A 24,883-nucleotide genomic window follows, 5' to 3' on the forward strand; every position below is an offset into this window, starting at 1 on the left:
AACACCATGTTTAATATCAATTAATATTCTTAACAGAGTAATACAGACCCACAAAAACATTAGTGCTCTATTCACCACACACACACACACACACACATACACACACCTTTATTTTTTTAAACTTTTTATCTAATTAACTACCATAATACCCTCAACGAATGTAATTTTCTGCCCCATAGATGGTTTTGCAAATGTTTAATTTGTCCAACTAATATTAACATATTTAATAATGTGCAGACAAATCTCAATATATTTTTTTTAAAATTTATTTAATATTAATAATAATTCTTTGGTTTCCGGGCAAACATCCCCCTCCCCCCTCCCCTTCCTTATGGGTGTTCCCGTCCCAACCCTCCCCCCATTGCCACCCTCCCCCAATAGTCTAGTTCACTGGGGGTTCAAACTTAGCAGGACCCAGGGCTTCCCCTTCCACTGGTGCTCTTACTAGGATATTCATTGCTACCTATGAGGTCAGAGTCCAGGGTCAGCCCATGTATAGTCTTTAGGTAGTGGCTTACTCCCGGGAGGCTCTGGTTGCTTGGCATTGTTGTACATATGGGGTCACAAGCCCCTTCAAGCTCTTCCAGTTCTTTCTCTGATTCCTTCAAAGGGGGTCCTATTCTCAGTTCAGTGGTTTGCTGCTGGCATTCGCCTCTGTATTTGCTGTATTCTGGCTGTGTCTCTCAGGAGCGATCTACATCCGGCTCCTGTCGGTCTGCACTTCTTTGCTTCATCCATCTTGTCTAATTGGGTGGCTGTATATGTACGGGCCACATGTGGGGCAGGCTCTGAATGGATGTTCCTTCAGTCTCTGTTTTAATCTTTGCCTCTCTCTTCCCTGCCAAGGGTATTCTTGTTCCCCTTTTAGAGAAGGAGTGAAGCATCCACATTTTGATCATCCGTCTTGAGTTTCATTTGTTCTAGGCATCTAGGGTAATTCAAGCATTTGGGCTAAAAGCCACTTATCAGTGAGTGCATACCATGTATGTCTTTCTGTGATTGGGTTAGCTCACTCAGGATGATATTTTCCAGTTCCAAACATTTGCCTACGAATTTCATAAAGCCATTTTTTTGATAGCTGAGTAATATTCCATTGTGTAGATGTACCACATTTTCTGTAGCCATTCCTCTGTTGAAGGGCATCTGGGTTCTTTCCAGCTTCTGGCTATTATAAATAAGGCTGCGATGAACATAGTGGAGCACTTGTCTTTTTTATATGTTGGGGCATCTTTTGGGTATATGCCCAAGAGAGGTATGGCTAGATTCTCAGGCAGTTCAATGTCAAATTTTCTGAGGAACCTCCAGACTGATTTCCAGAATGGTTGTACCAGTCTGCAATCCCACCAACAATGGAGGAGTGTTCCTCTTTCTCCGCATCCTCGCCAGCATCTGCTGTCACCTGAGTTTTTGATCTTAGCCATTTTCACTGGTGTGAGGTGAAATCTCAGGGTTGTTTTGATTTGCATTTCCCTTATGACTAAAGATGTTGAACATTTCTTTAGGTGTTTCTCAGCCATTTGGCATTCCTCAGCTGTGAATTCTTTCTTTAGCTCTGAACCCCATTTTTTAATAGGGTTATTTGGCTCCCTGCGGTCTAACTTCTTGAGTTCTTTGTATATTTTGGATATAAGGCCTCTATCTATTGTAGGATTGGTAAAGATCTTTTCCCAATCTGTTGGTTGCCGTTTTGTCCTAACCACAGTGTCCTTTGCCTTACAGAAGCTTTGCAGTTTTATGAGATCCCATTTGTCAATTCTTGATCTTAGAGCATAAGCCATTGTTTTGTTCAGGAAATTTTTTCCAGTGGCCATGTGTTCCAGATGCTTCCCTAGTTTTTCTTCTATTAGTTTGAGTGTGTCTGGTTTGATGTGGAGGTCCTTGATCCACTTGAACTTAAGCTTTGTACAGGGTGATAAGCATGGATCGATCTGCATTCTTCTACATGTTGACCTCCAATTGAACCAGCACCATTTGCTGAAAATGCTATCTTTTTTCCATTTGATGGTTTTGGCTCCTTTGTCAAAAATCAAGTGACCATAGGTGTGTGGGTTCATTTCTGGGTCTTCAATTCTATTCCATTGGTCTATCTGTCTGTCTCTGTACCAATACCATGCAGTTTTTATCACTATTGCTCTGTAATACTGCTTGAGTTCAGCGATAGTGATTCCCCCTGAAGTCCTTTTATTGGTGAGGATAGTTTTAGCTATCCTGGGTTTTTTGTTATTCCAGATGAATTTGCAAATTGTTCTGTCTAATTTTTTGAAGAGTTGGACTGGTATTTTGATGGGGATTGCATTGAATCTGTAGATCACTTTTGGTAAAATGGCCACTTTTACTATATTAATCCTGCCAATCCCTGAGCATGGGAGATCTTTCCATCTTCTGAGGTCTTGTTGAATTTCTTTCTTCAGTGTCTTGAATTTCTTATTGTACAGATCTTTTACTTGCTTGGTTAAAGTCACACCAAGGTACTTTATATTATTTGGGTCTATTATGAAGGGTGTCATTTCCCTAATTTCTTTCTCGGCTTGTTTCTCTTTTGTGTAGAGGAAGGCTACTGAATTATTTGAGTTAATTTTATACCCAGCCACTTTGCTGAAGTTGTTTATCAGCTTTAGTAGTTCTCTGGTGGAACTTTTGGGATCACTTAAATAAACTATCATATCCTCTGCAAATAGTGATATTTTGACTTCTTCTTTTCCGATCTGTATCCCCTTGACCTCCTTTTGTTGTCTGATTGCTCTGGCTAGAACTTCGAGAACTATATTGAATAAGTAGGGAGAGAGTGGGCAGCATTGTCTAGTCCCTGATTTTAGTGGGATTGCTTCAAGTTTCTCTCCATTTAGTTTAATGTTAGCAACTGGTTTGCTGTATATGACTTTTACTATGTTTAGCTATGGGCCTTGAATTCCTATTCTTTCCAGGACTTTTATCATGAAGGGGTGTTGAATTTTGCCAAATGATTTCTCAGCATCTAATGAAATGATCATGTGGTTTTGTTCTTTCAGTTTGTTTATATAATGGATCACGTTGATGGTTTTCCGTATTTTAAACCATCCGTGCATGCCTGGGATGAAGCCTACTTGATCATGTTGGATGATTGTTTTGATGTGCTCTTGGATTCGGTTTGCCAGAATTTTATTGAGTATTTTTGCATCGATATTCATAAGGGAAATTGGTGTGAAGTTCTCTTTCTTTGTTGGGTCTTTGTGTGGTTTAGGTATAAGAGTAATTGTGGCTCCATAGAAGGAATTCGGGAGTGATCCATCTGTTTCAATTTTGTGGAATAGTTTGGATAATATTGGTATGAGGTCTTCTATGAAGGTTTGATAGAATTCTGCACTAAACCCGTCTGGACCTGGGCTCTTTTTGGTTGGGAGACGTTTAATGACTTCTATTTCCTTAGGAGTTATGGGGTTGTTTAACTGGTTTATCTGTTCCTGATTTAACTTCGGTACCTGGTATTTGTCTAGGAAATTGTCCATTTCCTGCAGATTTTCAAGTGTTGTTGAATATAGGCTTTTATAGTAAGATCTGATGATTTTTTGAATTTCCTCTATATCTGTAGTTATGTCTCCCTTTTCATTTCTGATTTAATTAATTTGGACACACTCTCTGTGTCCTCTCGTTAGTCTGGTTAGGGTTTATCTATCTTGTTGATTTTTTCAAAGAACCAACTTTTGGTTCTGTTGATTCTTTCTATGGTTCTTTTTATTTCTACTTGGTTGATTTCAACTCTGAGTTTGATTATTTCCTGCCTTCTACTCCTCCTGGGTGTATTTGCTTCTTTTTGCTCTACAGCTTTTAGGTGTGCTGTCAAGGTGCTGACATATGCTCTTTCCTGTTTCTTTCTGCAGGCACACAGTGCTATGAGTTTTCCTCTTAGCACAGCTTTCATTGTGTCCCATAATTTTGGGTATATTGTACCTTCATTTTCATTAAATTCTAAAAAGTTTTTAATTTCTTTCTTTATTTTTTCCTTGACTGGGTTATCATTGAGTAGAGCATCGTTCAATTTCCACGTATATGTGGGCTTTCTTCCCTTATTTTTATTGAAGACCAGTTTTAGGCCGTGGTGGTCTGATAGCATGCATGGGATTATTTCTATCTTTCTGTACCTGTTGAGGCCTGTTTTTTGACCAATTATATGGTCAATTTTGGAGAAAGTACCATGAGGAGCTGAGTAGAAGGTATATCGTTTTGCTTTAGGATAGAATGTTCTATAAATATCCGTTAAGTCCATTTGGCTCATGACTTCTCTTAGTCTGTCTACGTCTCTGTTTAATTTCTGTTTCCATGATCTGTCCACTGATGAGAGTGGGGTGTTGAAATCTCCCACTATTATTGTGTGAGGTGCAATGTGTTTTGAGCTTTAGTAAGGTTTCTTTTACGTATGTAGGTGCCCTTGTATTTGGGGCATAGATATTTAGGATTGAGAGTTCATCTTGGTGGATTTTTCCTTTGCTGAATATGAAGTGTCCTTCCTTATCTTTTTTGATGACTTTTAATTGAAAATTGATTTTATTTGATATTAGAATGGCTACTCCAGCTTGCTTCTTCTGACCATTTGCTTGGAAAGTTGTTTTGCAGCCTTTCACTCTGAGGTAGTGTCTGTCTTTGTCTCTGAGGTGTGTTTCCTATAGGCAGCAGAATGCAGGGTTCTCGTTGCGTATCCAGTTTGTTAATCTATGTCTTTTTATTGGGGAGTTGAGGCCATTGATGTTGAGAGATATTAAGCAATAGTGATTATTGCTTCCTGTTATATTCATATTTGGATGTGAGGTTATGTTTGTGTGCTTTTCTTCTCTTTGTTTTGTTGCCAAGATGATTAGTTTCTTGCTTCTTCTAGGGTATAGCTTGCCTCCTTATGTTGGGCTTTACCATTTATTATCCTTTGTAGTGCTGGATTTGTAGAAAGATATTGTGTAAATTTGGTTTTGTCATGGAATATATTGGTTTCTCCATCTATGTTAATTGAGAGTTTTGCAGGATACAGTAACCTGGACTGGCATTTGTGTTTTCTTAGGGTCTGTATGACATCAGTCCAGGATCTTCTGGCCTTCATTGTTTCTGGCAAAAAGTCTGGTATGATTCCGATAGGTCTGCCTTTATATGTTACTTGACCTTTTTCCCTTACTGCTTTTAATATTCTTTCTTTATTTTGTGCGTTTGGTGTTTTGACTATTATGTGACGGGAGGTGTTTCTTTTCTGGTCCAATCTATTTGGAGTTCTGTAGGCTTCTTGTATGCCTATGGGTATCTCTTTTTTTAGGTGAGGGAAGTTTTCTTCTATGATTTTGTTGAAGATATTTACTGGTCCTTTGAGCTGGGAGTCTTCACTCTCTTCTATACCTATTATCCTTAGGTTTGATCTTCTCATTGCGTCCTGGATTTCCTGTATGTTTTGAACCAGTAGCTTTTTCTGCTTTATATTATCTTTGAGAGTTGAGTCAATGATTTCTATGGAGTCTTCTGCTCCCGAGATTCTCTCTTCCATCTCTTGTATTCTGTTGGTGAAGCTTGTATCTACAGCTCCTTGTCTCTTCTTTTGATTTTCTATATCCAGGGTTGTTTCCATGTGTTCTTTCTTGATTGCTTCTATTTCCATTTTTAATTCCTTCAACTGTTTGATTGTGTTTTCCTGGAAATCTTTCAGGGATTTTTGTGTCTCCTCTCTATGGGTTTCTACTTGTTTATTTATGTTTTCCTGGAATTCTTTCAGGCATTTTTGTGATTCCTCTCTGTAGGCTTCTACTTGTTCTCTAAGGGAGTTCTTCACGTCTTTCTTGAAGTCCTCCAGCATCATGATCAAATATGATTTTGAAACTAGATCTTGCTTTTCTGGTGTGTTTGGATATTCCATGTTTATTTTGGTGGGAGAATGGGCTCCGATGATGCCATGTAGTCTTGGTTTCTGTTTCTTGGGTTCCTGTGCTTGCCTCTTGCCATCAGATTATCTCTAGTGTTACTTTGTTCTGCTATTTCTGACAGTGGCTAGACTGTCCTATAAGCCTGTGTGTCAGGAGTGCTGTACACCTGTTTTCCTGTTTTCTTTCAGCCAGTTATGGGGACAGAGTGTTCTGCTTTCGGGCATATAGTTTTTCCTCTCTACAGGTCTTCAGCTGTTCCTGAGGCCTGTGTCTTGTGTTCACCAGGCAGGTCACTTGCAGCAGAAAAGTTGGTCTTACCTGTGGTCCCGAGGCTCAAGTTTGCTCGCGGGGTGCTGCCCACGAGTTCTCTGTGGCGGCAGCAACCAGGAAGATATGCGCCGCCCTTTCTGGGAGCTTCTGTGCACTAGGGTTCCAGATGGCGTTTGGTGTTTTCCTCTGGCGTCCGAGATGTGTGTGCAGAGTGCAGTCTCTTCTGGTTTCCCAGGCATGTCTGCCTCTCTGAAGGTTTAGCTCTCCCTCCCACGGGATTTGGGTGCAGAGAACTCCAAATCTCAATATATTAAAATCTAAGTTACAAAGCTAAATATATCATCATAAGAATAGTTTACAATTATATGTATATGTATCTATAAGTATAAATGTGATATTGACAAATTACTTCTGTAAGGAGTATCTCTATATTGAAACATAAAATGATCTGTGGGATCGAGGGACAGGGAAAAAGGGCCATGGGAAAAAAAATTGTGGATCAGGAAAGAAATGAAAGAATGAGCATATAACATATCCTTATTTTTTTTTTGAAAAATAATATGTAACAGTTGGCCAATACTGAAGGTTATTAATACTTGCAACAAAATCTCTGTAATTAGTTGAACATTGGATGGCCAATAATTTGCATATAAGAAAGATATATATTTAGTATTGTCATCTGACATTTCTTAAAGACAAAGTGACTCACTGAATTGGAAATCATAATCTGAAGGACTAGACAACAACTCCCAAAACCTGGGATTGTATGTGTTGAAAATTGGTACCTGGATTTAATTGTAAGTATGTGGATCCAAACTTATAATTCAATTCAAGTAACCCCATCTCTTCACCCATACTAAATTATATTATATCCCATTTAATGTACACATGCATTTTATTTTCCCCTCATTATTAATATATTCTAAAAATTTGCATACTCTGTAGACATGATAAACCTTTCCAGAAATGTTCATTAGTTGCATAATCACACCTTTTTATGATATTCAGGTATTTAAATTTGATAAAAATTCAGATACACTTTGTGTGTGTGAGTGTGTGTGTGTGTGTGTGTCTGTGTGTCTGTGTGTGTATGTGTGTGTGTGTGTGTGTTTCTCTCACTTGATATTGGTAAAATGATGACAATACATGTCATTATTTGTTTTCAGTATACATAATACAATTGACAGTAAATGATAAGGAGCTGATTTTCCATATTCCATGAAGCAAATTAGTGACCACTACCATTTTTGTTACTGTAGCAAAAGACTTGTGACATACATAGCTACTGTGAGAACAGCAAGTACAGTAGGACAGGGCTTAAACATAAAAAAGTGGTCAAAATTTGGGTTTGTTTCTTGAGTATTTGAGTTATAGATATATATGTGTGTATTGAAACATGCATGAATACTTATGGAGTAGATGAGACAGGTAGCTTAGCCCAACAAGAATCTGAATGCATTAGTGTGTAAATGAGAATGTGAAGGAGAGGAAAATTTGTATATGAATGTATATGTTCCTGCGCATATTTGCCTGGTTAAATGACTTTGATTCTTTTACTTTCCTTCTTTTCTGTTTCACAAACACTTAACTAGTCCAGCCAAGTCAGTAAGTAGTTCCTAAACGCCTGGTCAGAAAAACGAGCACTGGCAATAAATCCTTTAACTGTTCACCCAGCTGTTAGCAACAATATCATTAGATCCAGAAGCCTGCAACATCTTGCTTCAGAGTAACTTAAAGTTAACAGAGGCATACATTCTTATAGAAAGCAACCCTACCACAAGACCACTTCTTGCCCCCTCTTGCCCCATGCTCTTCACTGTTGGCTGCTTTCTGAGGACCCAGTCCTGGGCTAAGCTTTTGGCATCTGCGCAACAGATTAATGTGTACAGGGAAATGAAATTCACAAAAATATGGAGTTGACTGAAAAAATATTCCTTTTGTTTCTATATTTTACTCAATTTCCTTGCTATACAATTCTTTGTAAACTTCAATGTCATTTTATGAATAATTATTTTGTTTCCTCTCAAACAGTTTTTCAAATGTTCCCACTCAGTATCTATGACTTGTTGATTGGTTTGAATAATAAAAAAGAATTGACACTATCAAATGAATCTTATTTGGAGATCATAATGATTTGGTGACAAAAGAGTGCGGAATCAGCAATTCTGCATTAAAACTGCAGAATTGATATCTCTCTTTACCTCTTGCCTGCTTCAAAGTTTGGGAATATCATATTGATTTATGTGGTTTCTTGTTTTCACCAACAAATTGTGCATTCCAGAAAAATACTCTTCTCAATCTCAGGCTGTCAGTTACTCTGTAAGAAATCCCATCTCCAGCTACAAGAGTCTCCAGACGTTTGCTCCTCCCCTGTATGGGTAACTGATCAGCTATAGAGTCTCCAGTTTAAAACACGAGTTATAAGATGCTTTGGTTTATGCTCACTTAATAAAACAATCTGAGCTCCTGGGAGCCTCTGTGATCTGCATTGGGTCTACTGAACAACTGACACGAGCATGCATGCTTTTCATATAGAACCACACACTCTATCATTTGTTAGGTTCATTAAATTTATTGAGTAAGGCAGGCTATTTTGGGATAATTGTTCCCTTACATTCAGCAGTATTTAACCATTCAGCTATTTTTTTCAAGACCTAAAACATTTTTGAGAATCTAAAAGCTAAATACTCTTTTAGGGCTAATATTACCTAAATAATATTGAAAATTAATACAAGATCAATTGTCCTCTGAAGTAATCAGCATGCTCTGATACCTGAGTACCCCTGATTACCAATTAGTACTAAATATTGAAACCTTAATTTCTGTTTGGTGTCTTCTTGGTTTACTTAGGTTTCTAACTCTAGCAACAAACATCTGACTTTTACAGTCAACATGTCCTGTCAACCAGCAGTTTTTTCAATCTACATAAAAGTAATTAACATTATATTGATATAGAAATTATTCCATATGAAATGGTATTCTATTTTAAAATATCTAAGATCTTCAATATTATTTTAATGAAAATTCTTTAAATGCAATCAAACGAATATCCCAACAAACTCATTCAGATGGCCACAGTGCTTTCACTTTCATTATTACTATATTTCTTGAAAAGTTCTCTGTTTATAAGAGCCAAATACTTTACCTTGATTAATTATTCTTCTTCTTCTTCTTCTTCTTCTTCTTCTTCTTCTTCTTCTTCTTCTTCTTCTTCTTCTTCTTCTTCTTCTTCTTCTTCTTCCTCTCTCTCTCTCTCTGTGTGTGTGTATACATATATATATATATATATAATTTTAGATGATTTCTTATTATTTTCAGAGCATTTCCATTTTCTTCATACATAGAAACTATTTTCAAGTATGTAATGCTTGGATTTGCTGAGAAGGAATGTCTCTATTTGGTGTGTACAAAGTAAGTTAATTTTAATTTTTTTTTCACTTTGGACTCCTTTGCATCTGGTGGTAGGAGTTTTAAGGACTCACGCAGATTTGTCAGAATGTGTCAGTACCTTCTGGACAGAACTCATTCTCCACCCCTTTTCAGTTCTCCAGTGCTATGCCATGTCACACACCTTTATTCTAAGTAGAAAACTCTTTGAGCCTCCAGATCCTCCACATCCATGACCTGTCCAGTTTCTGTTTTACACGTTTTCTCCCTTCTGCATTTATTCTGTTTCATGGACAAAGTCACTGATCATCCTTCATTACTCAGGGAATAATAACAGAAAACCATTCTGTCAGTACATGTTTGTAGTGGACCTTGGAGAAAGAGTCTGGACTTCTCTTAGTAATCCATTTTCCTAATAATACTTGTGTACATGTTCAAAGACATGCAAAACTATTTGATAGTAATACCAATCAAAGGGTGATTTCTATAACTGTCTATCAAAATTTTAATATTGTACACATTAAATATGAATGTGTGAGTAGCAATTCACTAAGTATTTATCTTTTAGTTTATGGTCTGTGAATGTGAACATTTAAATGTCAGATATGATTGGATCTTTTTGTGCTGTACTTTTCTTCAAGATAAAACAGGGAGAGAACTTCACTAAGACACGAGATGATTTAAGGGGAGGTAAGACTCCAACACTCTCATCAAAGTTCATTCAGTCTGGGAAGTAAATAAATGCTTCAGGAAATATGTGGAATTGACTAGATTCACTAGGTCCCTCCTTACCTTGCTTCTTTTTGAGAAGCAGAGGGGAACAGCTTAGCATCTAAAAGAAACAGGTTGGTGATCTAGTGGACATGAAAGCAGGCCTAGTTCACTCAAGCTAACTGAGACACCCTTTCAATTGTAAAGCAGGCTTCCCATATTAAAGTGTCCCTTATAATAGTATACTTAAGTGACCCCAAAATTCCAGCAGAGAACTACTAAGGCTGATAACAACTTCTGCAAAATGACTCTTGGTATAAAATTAACTCAAAAAATTCAGTAGCCTTCCTCTACTTAAAGAATAAACAGACTGAAAAAGAAATTAGGGAAATGACACCCTTTAAAATCGTTCCAAATAACATAAAATACCTCGGTGTGACTCTAACCAAGCAACTGAAAGATCTGTGAGAAGAACATCAAGTCTCTAAAGACAGAACTTAAAGAAGATCTCAGAAGATAGAAAAACCTCCCATGCGCATGGATTGGTAATTAATATAGTAAATATGGCCATTTTGCCAAAAGCAATCTATAGATTCAATGCAATCCCCATCAAAACTCCAACTCAGTTCTTCATACAGTTAGAAAGAGAAATTTGAAAATTCAGTTGGAATAGCAAAAAACACAGGATTTATTTGGGATAGCGAAAAAACTATCCTCAATAATATAAGAACTTCTGGGGGAATCACTGTCCCTGACCTCAAGCTTTATTACAGAGCAATAGTGATAAAAATCTGCATGTTATTGGTACAGGGACAGGCAGGTAGATCAACAGAATAGAATTGAAGACCCAGAAAGGAACCCACACACCTATGGTCACTTGAAGGAATCTGATTATATATCTCCACCAAAACTGGACAATATTGATGAACTCAAGAAGTGCATGCTGACAGGAGCCTGATATAGCAATCTCTTGAGAGGTTCAGCCAGAGAGTGACAAATACAGAGGAGAATGCTAACAGCAAGCCATTGAACTGAGAATAGGGTCCCAGTTGGAGGAATTAGAAAAAGTATTGAAGGAGTTGAAGGGGTTTGCATCCCCTTAAGGACAACAATACCAACCAACCAGAACTCCCAGGGACTAAAACACTATCCAAAGACTACACATTGACAGACCCATGGCTCCAGCTGCATATGTAGCAGAGGGTGGCCTTGTTGGACACTGATAGAAGGAGAAGCCCTTGGTCCTGCCAAGGCTGAACCCCCAGTGTAGGGTAATGTCATGCAGGGAGGTCAGATGAGGGAGTGGTAGGGGAGAGGAATACCTCTATAGAAGAAGAGGAAGGGGATGTGATAAGGGGCTTACGGACAAGAAACTGGGAAAGAGGATAACATTTGAAATGTAAATACAAAAATATCCAATTAAAAAAATACTTCTTAGGTTTCTGGCTTCATAAGCTGTCACTCATGCTGAGGTGAACTTTGGTGATGCAGCTGCCTTGGGTAATTTCTGAAATTGCTAGGATCTCCCCCTCCATCCATGTTCCTATATTAAGCCCCAAAGTTTCACTTCACTTATTTGTGTAGTATCCTTTCTTTGGCCTGTCAATATTTCCTCATCTAAAGAGAGTAGACTTCACAGATAATAGCATCAAATCTCCTTAGGTATAGTGTCAAATTACTGAAAATAAAGTAAACATATTTCCAAATTTCTTTCAAGAAAGACTTTATTTAACAGACATTACTGGGCTTATTTGAATCAGCATATTGAATATACTTATTTCATTAAGTCCAATGCTTAAAACAACTACTTTTTTAATATTATATAAATTTGCAAACCATAATTTAAAAACTTATTTTTTTGGATATTTTAGTTTTAGATCATTCTATCATTATTTGTATTTTTATGTCAAAACGTACAAGAAAAAGAAAGAGGAAAGGAAACACTGTGAGCAAGTAAAACTTGTCTTACTAATTTTTCCTCCTCTATTATTTACCTCTATGGAATGTTAATTGACACAAATAATGTTGAATAAATGAGAAATATATTTTCTGGAAACAAGTATAAAATGAAAATGAATCTGTATTTAAGACAATGCTCCAGGCACAAACATTAAGGCTTTATGAAGCCTCATATTTTGATCAGAAGAAAAATAAAATAGAATAAAAGAGTTGTAAATGTAAAATGTGGTCATTGAATTATCCAGTAAAAAATGCCAATGTTCACTAGGAACACTGAAAGGACAAAGGATAATGTCATCTATAATTTAGTCAGAGGTTGGAAGCAACCAAGCAACAAATGTACACAATTTTAGTTTATGTCTAGTTGATGTTTACAGCTATTGTGATGAAATTTCATTTGGAATGAAAAGAAACCAATAACAAAACAATTAATTAGATAACTACTAATTATTGTGAGTAATGAAAATTACATTGTTGCCACTTAACTTTGTAAGAGTTGTGGCATCAAATAATCCTAGAAAGTATATGTAAATGTGAGGTTTCCTACGAAGTCACTTTCCAACTGCTCGAAGTTTTTAAACAATCTATGTCTGCTAATTATCTAATTAACTGGGAAAGACAGTCCAATTATAATCCTGAAGTTCACCGTGGATATATAATTATTTTTGTAATCATTAACTTGGCTTAATCACCTTTAACACTAGTCTTATAGGTCCTCAACTAATTAGTTTTACCAGCTAATTACGGAATATAGAAAAATTTGATTTTCATTAAGATCTTATAAGGTCTATTGTCCTCTGGGTAAGAATGTGAGGGCATTGTGTGCCTGACTCTAAATAAAGTTCACTGAAGGTCAACTTTGTGAAACTCAAAATTCCTAAAAATACATTGATTTATAGGAAAACGGTTGGACTAAACAAAATCAATGTACATAAATCTGTGTGAGAATCTTTGGATTTTTATCTATATATAAACTCTTCTGAGGTAAAATAATGAATGTTAGAACAGTTTATTTTAAATTTTCTAAAAGGAAAAATACATTTTATTGATAATTTTATTTATTTACATTCCAAATGATTCACCCTTCCTGTTCTCCATTTGCAGAGTTATTTTGAAAGCAAAATATAAATAAATATTTCAAGGTTGGGAAAATAGGACATTATGTAGAAGTAATTTAATATGTGAACTTGTGATTTTATTTTAATGCTTGTTATAAAATTATTATTCTTTACTTTCTCATTTTAGTGTCAATGCCGACTGTTTGAAGCATCACTATACAGACATTATGTTTCTCTCTGTGATTCTATACTCTCTTTCAAAAGTCAGATGCTGAAAGTCATTTACTTTGGCAAATTAGGGTCATTATAAATTCTGGAACTGAGTTCAGTAGATATTTGTTCCCCTTAGATCGTTATTTGGATGTAATACACAGATTTGGTCCCCAAAGATGAAACAAAATATTTACATATTTATGAAAATAAGCAGTCAAATATATCTGAAATTATGCATATGAATACCCAATGGCAAATACACTATAATTTATATTTATAACTTTAGAAATATTGCCATCTGTCTTGCAAACAGCAAGAGACTATCTAAAATATCTCTGTGATTCATTTTTATTAAACTATATTACTTATAAATTATATAATTCATGCAACTTTTAAAAACAATGAGAGATTTTAAAATATGCCATTTTTGTCTTCATTCTATTTACTTAAACTAAGAAGAAAATGCTGAGAAAAGTTTTTAAAAATCAATATATCTACTAGGATCACACTATATGAATTCAGAAATATAATACATAAATGCAAATAAGGAGTAGAAATAGTCTAATGCCAACTGAGTGATATATTTACCTTCTTTGAGAACATAAGAAAAAATAATTAAAAATTACTAAAAATTTTGCTCAAGATCAAATGAACTTATGTTTTGAATACACAACAGTTTAAAATATTTGTTGTGGCATTTCAGATATGTAAACATATCAGAAAAAATTATAAACACTGTCGGAGCAAAAAAAATGCAGTCATATTGTTAATAAATTCAATACACACAAATGCAAAATGTCACTAAATACTTAGGCTGGTATGATCAGTACATTGAATTAATCCATTTATACACAATAGTTTGATTCAGACAATATGTGACATATCAGCAATCACCTTAATTTTCTGTATAATAAGTTCTATTTTAACACAGAAAAAATAACATGGTCAAATATACCAAAAATAGCTAGCTATTTTGACATAAGTATCATATGGTTACTTTTAGTTATTGTTATATTCACAAATTATTGGAGATAATACATAATAATTCAAATACACGATGAAATCGTTTGTAACAGTTGGAGGCCCAGGGGGCATTGGGAAACTACTTATATCACATTTCCTAGATAAGGCATTCATTATGGTAAAAATATCTTTTATTCCAGAAAAGATTAGTATTTTGCTACACTTCACAGCCAAAGAAAACAATATTATCCTTATTACTATTATTAATAATACTTATTACTATTATTATTAATACTTATTACACTATTGAGTATCCTACTATTATCAGCTTGCTTTTATGTTTAACCTGCCTTTAAGAAATCAGTGCAACAAAGAACTTTACTTTCCCTTGATTTCTCATAAAACCAACATTTATATATATAAGGTAATTAATATGTAGCTATAATATTAAGTTATGTACTTTTCATGTCCTATCTTATATTGCATGTTTGTAATAATCATTTGCTGAAAGCTGCAAATATAGACAGAGTGGACTCTCTTTTCTTCCCTTTTATTGGATATTTTCTTTATTTACATTTCAAATGTTATCCCCTTCCAGGTTTCCTCTCTGGAAATTCTCTATCCCATCCCCCCTTCCCATGCTTCTACAAGGTTCCTCCTCCACCCACTCACCCACTCCCACCTCCCTGCCCTGGCATTCGCCTACATTGGGGCGTCAAGCCTTCACAGGACCAAGGGCCTCTCCTCCCATTGATGTCAGACATGGCTAACATCTGCTACATATGCATCTGGAGACATGGGTCGCTCCAAATGACAAAAGGAGGAAGTGGTATGATGTCTGTCCTTAACCTGATATTGATATATTACCAACGACTAAAAATGTATTATTAATATTCTCAAACTGACTCAAACCAAGTCTACCCTTCTTTTATCTGAACTCAATTAACTTTTTAGGTTACCTTGATTACTTTTTAATGGTTGTCAACTTCATACCTTCCCAAATAGCTTTTGAGATAAATCTCTGGGGATGTGTATGAAAATATTCTAGATTAGATTAACCTTCTTAGGAATACACACCCTACTTGCAATACTGAATAAAGTGGAAAAAGAGAAGGCGCTGAGGAGAGCAGTGAGTAGTACTTTCCTCATTACTTCTATGTGAGGGGCTGCCTTGCTTTTTCTGCTGAGAGTTTGCCATGGATGAGTTCATGAACTATAAAATGAAGGTAACACTTTAAGCCTATGAAAACTCACTATTAACATTCGTTATATCATTCAAAAAGCATCTAAAAATATATCCGTTTTACAATATTGACTCTGTGCATATCATTTCAGTTTAAAGATATGTGTTGCACAAAAATTCTTCGGTGATTTCAGAAAATCAGTTTGCATGTGTACTATGCAATGAATTTATCACATTTGACTCATGCTTAAAGATATTATTATTGATGTTTTATCTTCTATAAAGCATATATTACTAAATATTTCTGGATCTAGATTATATTATTAAGTTCAGCATTATGATAGGCTACACCAAAAGTTGCAGTAGATTGTTAGGGCTCTTCCTCAGCTTCTTTTCTGTACATATTTGGTTTTTTATTAATCTTCATTCTTGCCGTTAATTACTATAGCAACTCCTAAGTTCATATGTTTTGAAACATGACATTCAAATTAATCTCAGTAAAGAGTCTGAATTTGGCCTCAGGCTACATACAGTTCAGTTAATAGAGTATATTTCTTTTTTATATGAGGTAGTGTTTTCATCCTGAGCTTAAGAGGAAAACAGAAGTAGAATTTCTTTTACCAAACCTATTTTGAATTCTAAATTACACCTCAGTAATAAAGTCCAGATAATGCTAGAAACTCACGGTACTGGAAGACTGGATGGTAGCCTTCCAACATTCAAAGTGTAATGTTTTTAATCAACTAAGATTGGATTTTCCTTAATAGTATTACAGTGGGTATAAATAACTGCACTTGTATGTCTCATGTAAATTGTGCAAATACTCTAAACTGTGATAGATTGTATTGGAATTCTTAATACATGAAAAACAAAGTGAAATAATTTTAATAAATTGATATGTTCTACAGATCTGATATATAAGCTTCCTATTTTATAATTAGAATCTGTCATAAAATTGTTGATCAACTTTTTGAAAATATTAAGATGGCTTTGTGAGTTCTTCTAGAATCATTTATTTCTCTCCATATTAAAAATAATGTTTACTATAATATATAAACTATAATAGTCAGAAAAATTAATAATCTTGTAATTTGATTTATCTATTAGAATATCAAGGCGTTTTAACTTCTTATCATATATGCATATCTGACAAATATATTTCTTTATCTCTAATTGTTTGTTAATAATAACCAGAAGTAATTATTTTAATATTTGATATGCTTGGCTCTAACGAATGAACGTGATACTTACACTAAGTGATAGAGTTGACTTCATTGCCCAATAAGCTTTTATATAGACAAAATATCACCACTTATAACTTTAATAGTTAACTGTTTAATTTTCTCCATTGATTTAAAATGTAAAGGAAATTGAACATGAAACAGCAAAACATTTAATACTGATTTTTACAGCAATTCTTTAAGTGCAAACTCATTTTTTTCTTCTGTATGATTGTGGAGCTCCTAGTTGACAATGCATTTAACCTTTGAACTTGAGTTTTCTTTTAGTGTCATGAATGCTCAAGATAGGACATGCCAATGATCTGAGTAGAAATAGAATAAATGTACTTTCTGTAAGCAATGGGTTTAAAAATAAAAAGCAATACAATAGCCAGACAGTGGTAACTGCATCACTGCAAGGGAAGTGATCCTTCATCCAGCAGATCAGTAAAACCCTAAGCCTGTAATATAAGACAAAATCTCACTTGCTGGGAAATCAAATAAAATGTATAATTATTTAATAATACATTAATGGGAAGCAGCTCATTAAAAGGAAATGAAAGAATGAATTCTGATCCTCTCATGTAATAAACCCAATTCAAGTTAAGTAATTCTTAGTACTGATTACAGTTTTTTTCTGTATCTTTTCTCCTCATTTGCAACTATCTTTTATAACTGATTTCAATGAAATTATCTTTTTAAATGCTGATTTCCTTTTAGTGTTAATTAATATACTCTGTATGCTCAAATCTATTTCAGATGCAGATATTCTCCTAATCCTTTTAATTGGTTTCTTGTATCTATAGCTTGTCCTAATACATTTTCTACTTCATAAATATTAAACAAATTCATCTTATATATACTAAATAATAGTTAAAAAATGCAAGGATGTCTTTGGAAAGCAAATAAGCCAGAGCGATACGAAATAGAAACACTCCTTTGTAAAAATGCCATTATGTTTTATAGTTTAGTTGTTTTTCCCAACAAAATGTAGTCAGTTTTCTCAGATTTCCCCAGGGCATTTGCTAGATATATAGATGTAAGGATGCCATTCACTTGGTGAGTCAGAATTGATGAAAATACAGCTTGAATATGCCAAAATATCTTATTGAAATCATCCCCCCCTGGAATTTAATAGACTCACGCATAAGAAGCAACCAAAGTAGGAAGAATCAAAAAATTTACTATGAACAATATTTTCAAGTACTTTAGTTTTATCTAAATTCATTTGAAATGTATGATAATTTATTAATTCCAGAATAATATTGTTTATCTAATGACAACTTGTAGTTAGTAAATGAAGGGGAGTACATTGTAAAGATCTGTGCAGTTATTTTCACTTTTGGAGAATGAGATTGAAATTAAAGTAATTAACTATTACCAGAGTGTACCTAATCCTGCTCTTAAATTCCCTCCTAAGCATTTGGTTTTCTGACCAGTTTGCTTCTTAGCTGCATGTTAGAACACTAATTAGCATCTTCTGTTTAATCAAATGTGTAGATTAGAGCTGGAAATGTAATTCTGAAAGAACGTATATGTTTAATATCCTGAAACCCTGGTCCTCCATGATATCCTGCATGCCAAAACATACACAAATGGACAATAAACACAGGATACAAATATATGGCCATTATGTGTAATTATTGTGGTGATTTGGACAAAATTGCTAAATAGGATCATGTATTTGAATACATGGTCCCCTGTTTATGTCTTTTTGTTGAGGGAGGAAATGGAACTTCTGGATTTACAGCCTTCATGGGGGAGTAGTTGCCTGGAGGCAGGATTTGAGAGTTACAGCTTCATTTCCTTTCTACCTGTCCCCCTCTTCTTGTCATGTAGGCCTTGAGATGTGATCTTTCTTATTCTGGCTACCCTCAGATGCCTCCCAACTGTTATATATGGACTATCCCTCTTAAACCTTAGGCCAAAATAAGCTCCTCCCTCTATGAGAAGAAGCTGTAAGCATTGCTTCATTCTGAGACACAAGTTGTCAACATAAATAAGCAGACAGAAAAACAAACACAAACAATAAGAAGGAAATAAAATATATACGGATAAAGGAAACCAAATGTTAAATTAGAAAGAAATAAGACCAAATATAATATATGCTTCCATTTTTTTTATCATTTTTTTTCTAAGAAGTGATATACCTCCTCTGGAATGGGATGTAGAACAGTCATTGGGTGGACCAGGAGGGGAATAAAATCTGGAGTGTAAAAATTAATAAAATTTTGGAAAAAAAGTGTTATAATGCCTTTCACTGTATCAGACGAGATCTGAATATTTTCCCTGATTTGAATGTGTTCTTTGATCTTCAAATATTGTAAAGAGATGGTGGAGCATAGAGGCAATAATAGTCCAAATTATGGGAATGAGTTCTTACAAGAGTGGCTTTGTTATGCTTGATTTTTCCTACTATGTCCTTCTCACTGTCTCCCTAGGTCTATGCCCGAGGGCTAACATTATCTCTGTCTTGATGTCTCTCATTTGTGATGTACTCTTCCATGAGATGAGATAGCATAAAACTTTCTCCAGACTTTACAGCCTCCACAAGATATATGCTTTAATAAGTTGCCCGTTCTTAAGATTACAGTGATTTTTTTTAAAAAAAAATAGACTATTTTGAGGCAAAGATCTACTTGTGTTGTTAATTTCCTCATTTCTCTTGTGCTGTAGAGCTATGAGGAATCTTGTACTAATCCACAGTGTAAGTAATGGACAAGCAGAAATTATGGAAATTATTTTAACATATTTATTACCTTACAGTAAGAAAAATGTATATTCATTGAAGTTTTTAAAATTAGTTATTATTTTTTGCTTCATTGAAACTAATTTATATATCAATATATATAAAATATAATAAGTTTCTTTATGTAATGACATTTACATTAAATTATATTTAAGATTGTTAGAGTATGATTGTTATCACTAGAGTGTGCTCTACTATGTGATATTAACATAATACCGTATAACTTTTACTTATTTATAATTTGTTTTTGCACTGCACTATATTAGTGTCCTTTTCCAATAAAAAATTGCATGTTAAATGAGTTCTAGCAAAAATAACCACTCTGCTCTTAAAACTGTGTACTACCACTGCAAAAATAAACAAATGAAAAGAATCAGGGTTATTTTTTTATAACTTTCATAGTGGGAGGCTCACAATGGCTTATAACTTCAACTACATTCAACTGAATACTTCTTATTCTGGTTCATTGGCACAAACACATCTATGCATTTTTATATATAATTAAACAAGAAACCAAATGTCATTTACTGTTACATGGTATGAGAAAATACTGCCTATAAAACATATATTAACATAAAGAATATTTATCACCTAAACTCTTCATTAAGTGGCTATACATTACTAAACAGCAAACAATAGTTTGGAAATAAAAGATAATTTGTTGTGTGGTGTCTGTCAGTTCTGTAGAAGGATACTACATTTAAAAATAGAAAACAGATAAATAAGTGCTTACTTCTACCATTTGTAAAGTGATGCATTCACGTTGAAATATGTTTTTCTTTTAAGTACATTTATTATGCACCAACAAAACAAAAGTATGCACATTATGGTTCACATCATAGCAATTCTAAAGGAATATGTGAAGGTCAAGATATGAAAAAATAGCATACAAAGGTACGAGTGGTTAGAGGAAATATTTAAGTCCAAAAATATGTAAAGATTTACTGAGAAGGAAGAAATCCTCAATTAAAAAATCTTTCACCTTTATATATCCTTGTAAAATTTGTGAATCCTAAGTAATAAAAAGAAAGGAAACATCTTAAGCTTAGTGACATAGAAGTTACTTAGAAAGTAAAAGATTCAAATATATTAAACTTCTCATCTCTAACACCAGAAGCCAGAATAAATGAAAAGCTTCTGGAAACTGAAAGTTATATATCAACTTAAGATGGGGATATTTTCACATATGTTTCACCTTCTCAAGGTGGAAGAATGTTTTAATAGGTTTCCCTGAGTGAAAGTATATATCCAATTCTAACTCACCTGCAGTAAATACTTTGTGGAAGAATTTCAAAACTAACCATAAGTCAATTAAAAATAAAAATACAATAAAATAAGAAATAAATGATGAGTAATGAGCTTTGAAAGACATATTATTATCAGTAAAGTGCAAACATAAATGTCTCTGTGTGTTTGTGTTTGTGAATTTTTATTTGTGTCTATGCAGCATATTAAATTTATCAATATGTAATGCATAAATTAGAATAGTAATGCAAGTAAAATTTAGAAGTTTTAGAAGAAATTATTAAAAAAGTACACAAGTTTAACCTTACTCAGAACATATTCATTTTATCATACCTTTAAAATTGAAATCAGCTTAACAGAAATAAACTTTTAAGTAAAATGCTATTCAGAAACATGATGAAAATTTAACTAGATAATCTCAGGTGAAGTTAATAAAGACAAGGGCATATCATTTAGAGTTTGTCTCTTTTAATTTTTTTGTAGTATCAATGTTGAAAATTTTATTCATTTGCATTACATGTAATCATATCAAATTTTCCCTCAATATCTAGATTCTTCTCAACTTTTCTTCCTTTTATTCATTCTATCAAGTGTATTTTTTAATATTTAATAACCAATCAAATACAGTTAGGGTTGGCAATGTGTGCATAGGTATGAAACTGTCCACAGTACCATGGACAATATAAAAATGACCATATCCTTACAAAATATGCTTCTCTGCACCATGCCAATATCCCCTCAGTATATGGTAGAGTTTGGACATCATAAACTCCCATCTATAGAACGATTCGTTTGACCTTTATGGGATGTAGATGAGGAGGAGGTAAAGCAAAGCTACCGACTTTAGGATCCTATGAGTCAATCCATCTCCAAACGGTACCACCCAGCTCACAGCGCGTGTTCATGTTTTAGCTCTTGTAATCTTTCTGCATCCTCTTCCATGTTATTTCCTGAGCCTTTGCAATTGTGGGGTAAATATACACATTCTGCTTAAAGACAGTTTCTCCCTGTCAGCTCTTGACCAGTCATATATCTTTTCACTGACCTCTGTCTCTTTCAAAGAAAAATGTCTTTGACTAATGTTAAGAACAGAATAGGTATATGAACTTAGTAAGACAATCAACATTGTCACATACCAAAATTATGATGGCAGGATATACTCTTGGGTGTAAGATCAGCCATGGACTTTCAACAGTCACTAGATTACCAGGCAACACATTCCCTGTGGTACAGATAGCTAATCAAATTGTCATTTTCCCCATTTTTTTCTTTTTTGGCACTTATATCCAGATATTTCCTCTACTACTGCCATTTTCTTAAAATAATGCAGTTGCTAATTGAATTATAAATAGTTTTCTTTATATCCACAGAGAAATATTGCTCTCATTTCAACATGGGTGCTTCTTGCAAGAAATGGAAACCATAATGAACTGTTTAAAATAAAGAGAACAATGTCTGTGATACCAAGATTGATACATGCATCTACAGCACATACTTAAGTCTCTGGGAACATTCGGAAGAGGTAGTGAAAAACTGTGAGAACCAGCAGTCAAGGCATCTTCAATAGCATTGTATCTTTGATGAAGTACAAATAAGCTGAACACATGAAATTCAATACTATGGTGGCCTTAACAAGACTATGACACTAGATAACATGCAATCATTAGTAAGGGAAGCCTCAGAGACCCTAGCTGTAGATGAAGAGCAAACAGCAATTAATGACTTCTTACAGAAAAAAAAAAGTTTTCCACAGAAATGACCTACTAAATTAGTTATTTCATACTAAGTGGTCATCTCTCAATATATACACATATGAGCACATTAAGTGAGCTCAGCAGGTTATAATTATATTTGTATATGTGTGCTACAATAATAAATAAAAAAAATTAAAAATTATAAAGGTCATACATCAAATTAGAAGGTAAAGGAATGTGAACATTAGGGGAAAGAACAGTAATATTATAAGTAACGATTGATTGAAGATGATGTATGTAAGTTATATAAATATATAAAATGTCATAGTGAAGTCCATAATTTTATACAATGAATGATAATGAAGATGAGTACAAATTCCGTCACTGTGTCTACCTCTTCAAAAGTGCAAAGTATAAATCATGATAAAGTTCATGGGACAAAATTGGTTTGAACAGAAATATGCACATAGTGTACACAAACATTCTATTGTACAAGATCATGCTGTAAATGTCCTTAAAGATCCCTTCATGTTTTATTTGTTTGTTTCCTTAACTGCTTACTGTTTATCAATATAAAATCACCAACCTATATATGTAAATGAATATAAAATACTTCCCTCTGCCAAAAAATGAATGTATCCTATAAACTCATTACTAGTATATTGTAGAAGTAAAACAAAACCTAACAAAAACTTAGAAGTTGTAAACAGCATATGCTAAAGTAAGTCAGTTACCTAATAAAAAGAAATTGCATTCCCATGTGAAAATGTGTCTTTTTCCTTGATCATTCACAAAGGCTCATCCCTTTTGCAGGTTACATTACTTTTATCATTATGCATTTGTTTTGTAAATTAAAAATGACTAAGTCTCAATGTTAGATATTTACTCTGTTAATAAGCAAGGGACATGAGGAACATAGGACTAGTATAAGAGACAGAGTTTGCAAGATAATTTTAATATAGCACAATGTGTAACATTATAGTGTTTTAAAGTGTTTCCAAACATAGTTTTTCGCAGGTGAGGTCAATGCCTGTGGAAAGTTGTCATTTCAATTAAAAGGGAGAAACTTGAAAATACATTCTTAGTATATATTTTTCAATGTTTGAAGGTATCAAGGATATGAATCAATCAATTCCAGGGAGGGGTGGTGAAGAGGACATGAGGAAATAGCAATAGATTTTCCATTTTACCTCTACTTTCCTTATAACCAAAAACTAAAGATGCATAAGCATAACTGCGAATTCATCTGCTTTCTGTCTACTCCCCCACATGATGAGAGTTGCTGTAGAATTCTGATTTACACCCCGATTTACAGGGAAACCTGCTTAGTTTGTGTGCATTTTAAGAACTTTTTTTTTCAGGGCTAGAGAGATGGCTCAGTGGTTAACAGCACTGGCTGCTCTTTGAGAGGTCCTGAGTTCAATTCTCAATAATCACATGGTGGCTCACAACCAACTGTAATGGTATCTGATGCCCTCTTCTGGTGTGACTGAAGATAGTGTACTCATATACTTAAAGTAAATAAATAATGCTAAAAAAAACCTGTATTCAGTTTTAAATAAAGAATGAATTCTTCACACATTCACAGAAAAAGAATTATTGAGTCTACAAAGTAAAAAAAATACTGATTTAAGACTTAGATGATCATATACCTTTATAAAACAAAAACTCAATGTTGCCTTTGTTTGGATTACTAAATCTTCAATCTTTTTTGGCAATAATCATGTATTTATAGTATTTTCTTAATATTATTTATGTTCATTTAAAAAATACAAGAAGAACTCTTTCACAAAACATGGTCTCTCAGACTTTATTCTCCATTTTTTAATTTCTTATTTATTTTTTGTGATTCCAAATGTGTGTCTTACATCAGAGATTATTTTTCTCTCTCTTTGTTCACAGGTATTAAGCACTAAGTGAAGATTCAGTAGCCAAAGACATGAAAAAAATATAGAAATCCTGCAGAGGTCTCTCAACATGTGGTTTCTGGGGAAAAAAATAGTTTTCAAAGTAGCTTTTTGAGTAAAACAAACTTTTAGAAAAAAGATCAAACTACAGTTTAGGGAAAAGTCAAAACTACTTCCCAGACCTAAACTAATTCCATTGCTATGCTAGTCAAATTGTCCTTTAATGTACTGTAAATCCAGCAGCTATTCACATGCTTGCTTTATCCCCTTCATACCCTTAACCATAGGTATTAGGGGAAAAGTTTTTTTTCCCTAAGTTTCCCTTTTGCTGATTTCCATAGCTTTTGTTATATATATATATATATATATATATATATATATATATATATATATATATATATATATATATATATTTCACTTTATCTACTCTGAACGACATAACAAACTTATTTTT

The sequence above is a fragment of the Rattus norvegicus genome, chromosome 2, assembly GCF_036323735.1.
Source record: "Rattus norvegicus strain BN/NHsdMcwi chromosome 2, GRCr8, whole genome shotgun sequence".
Taxonomy (NCBI): Eukaryota; Metazoa; Chordata; class Mammalia; order Rodentia; family Muridae; genus Rattus; species Rattus norvegicus.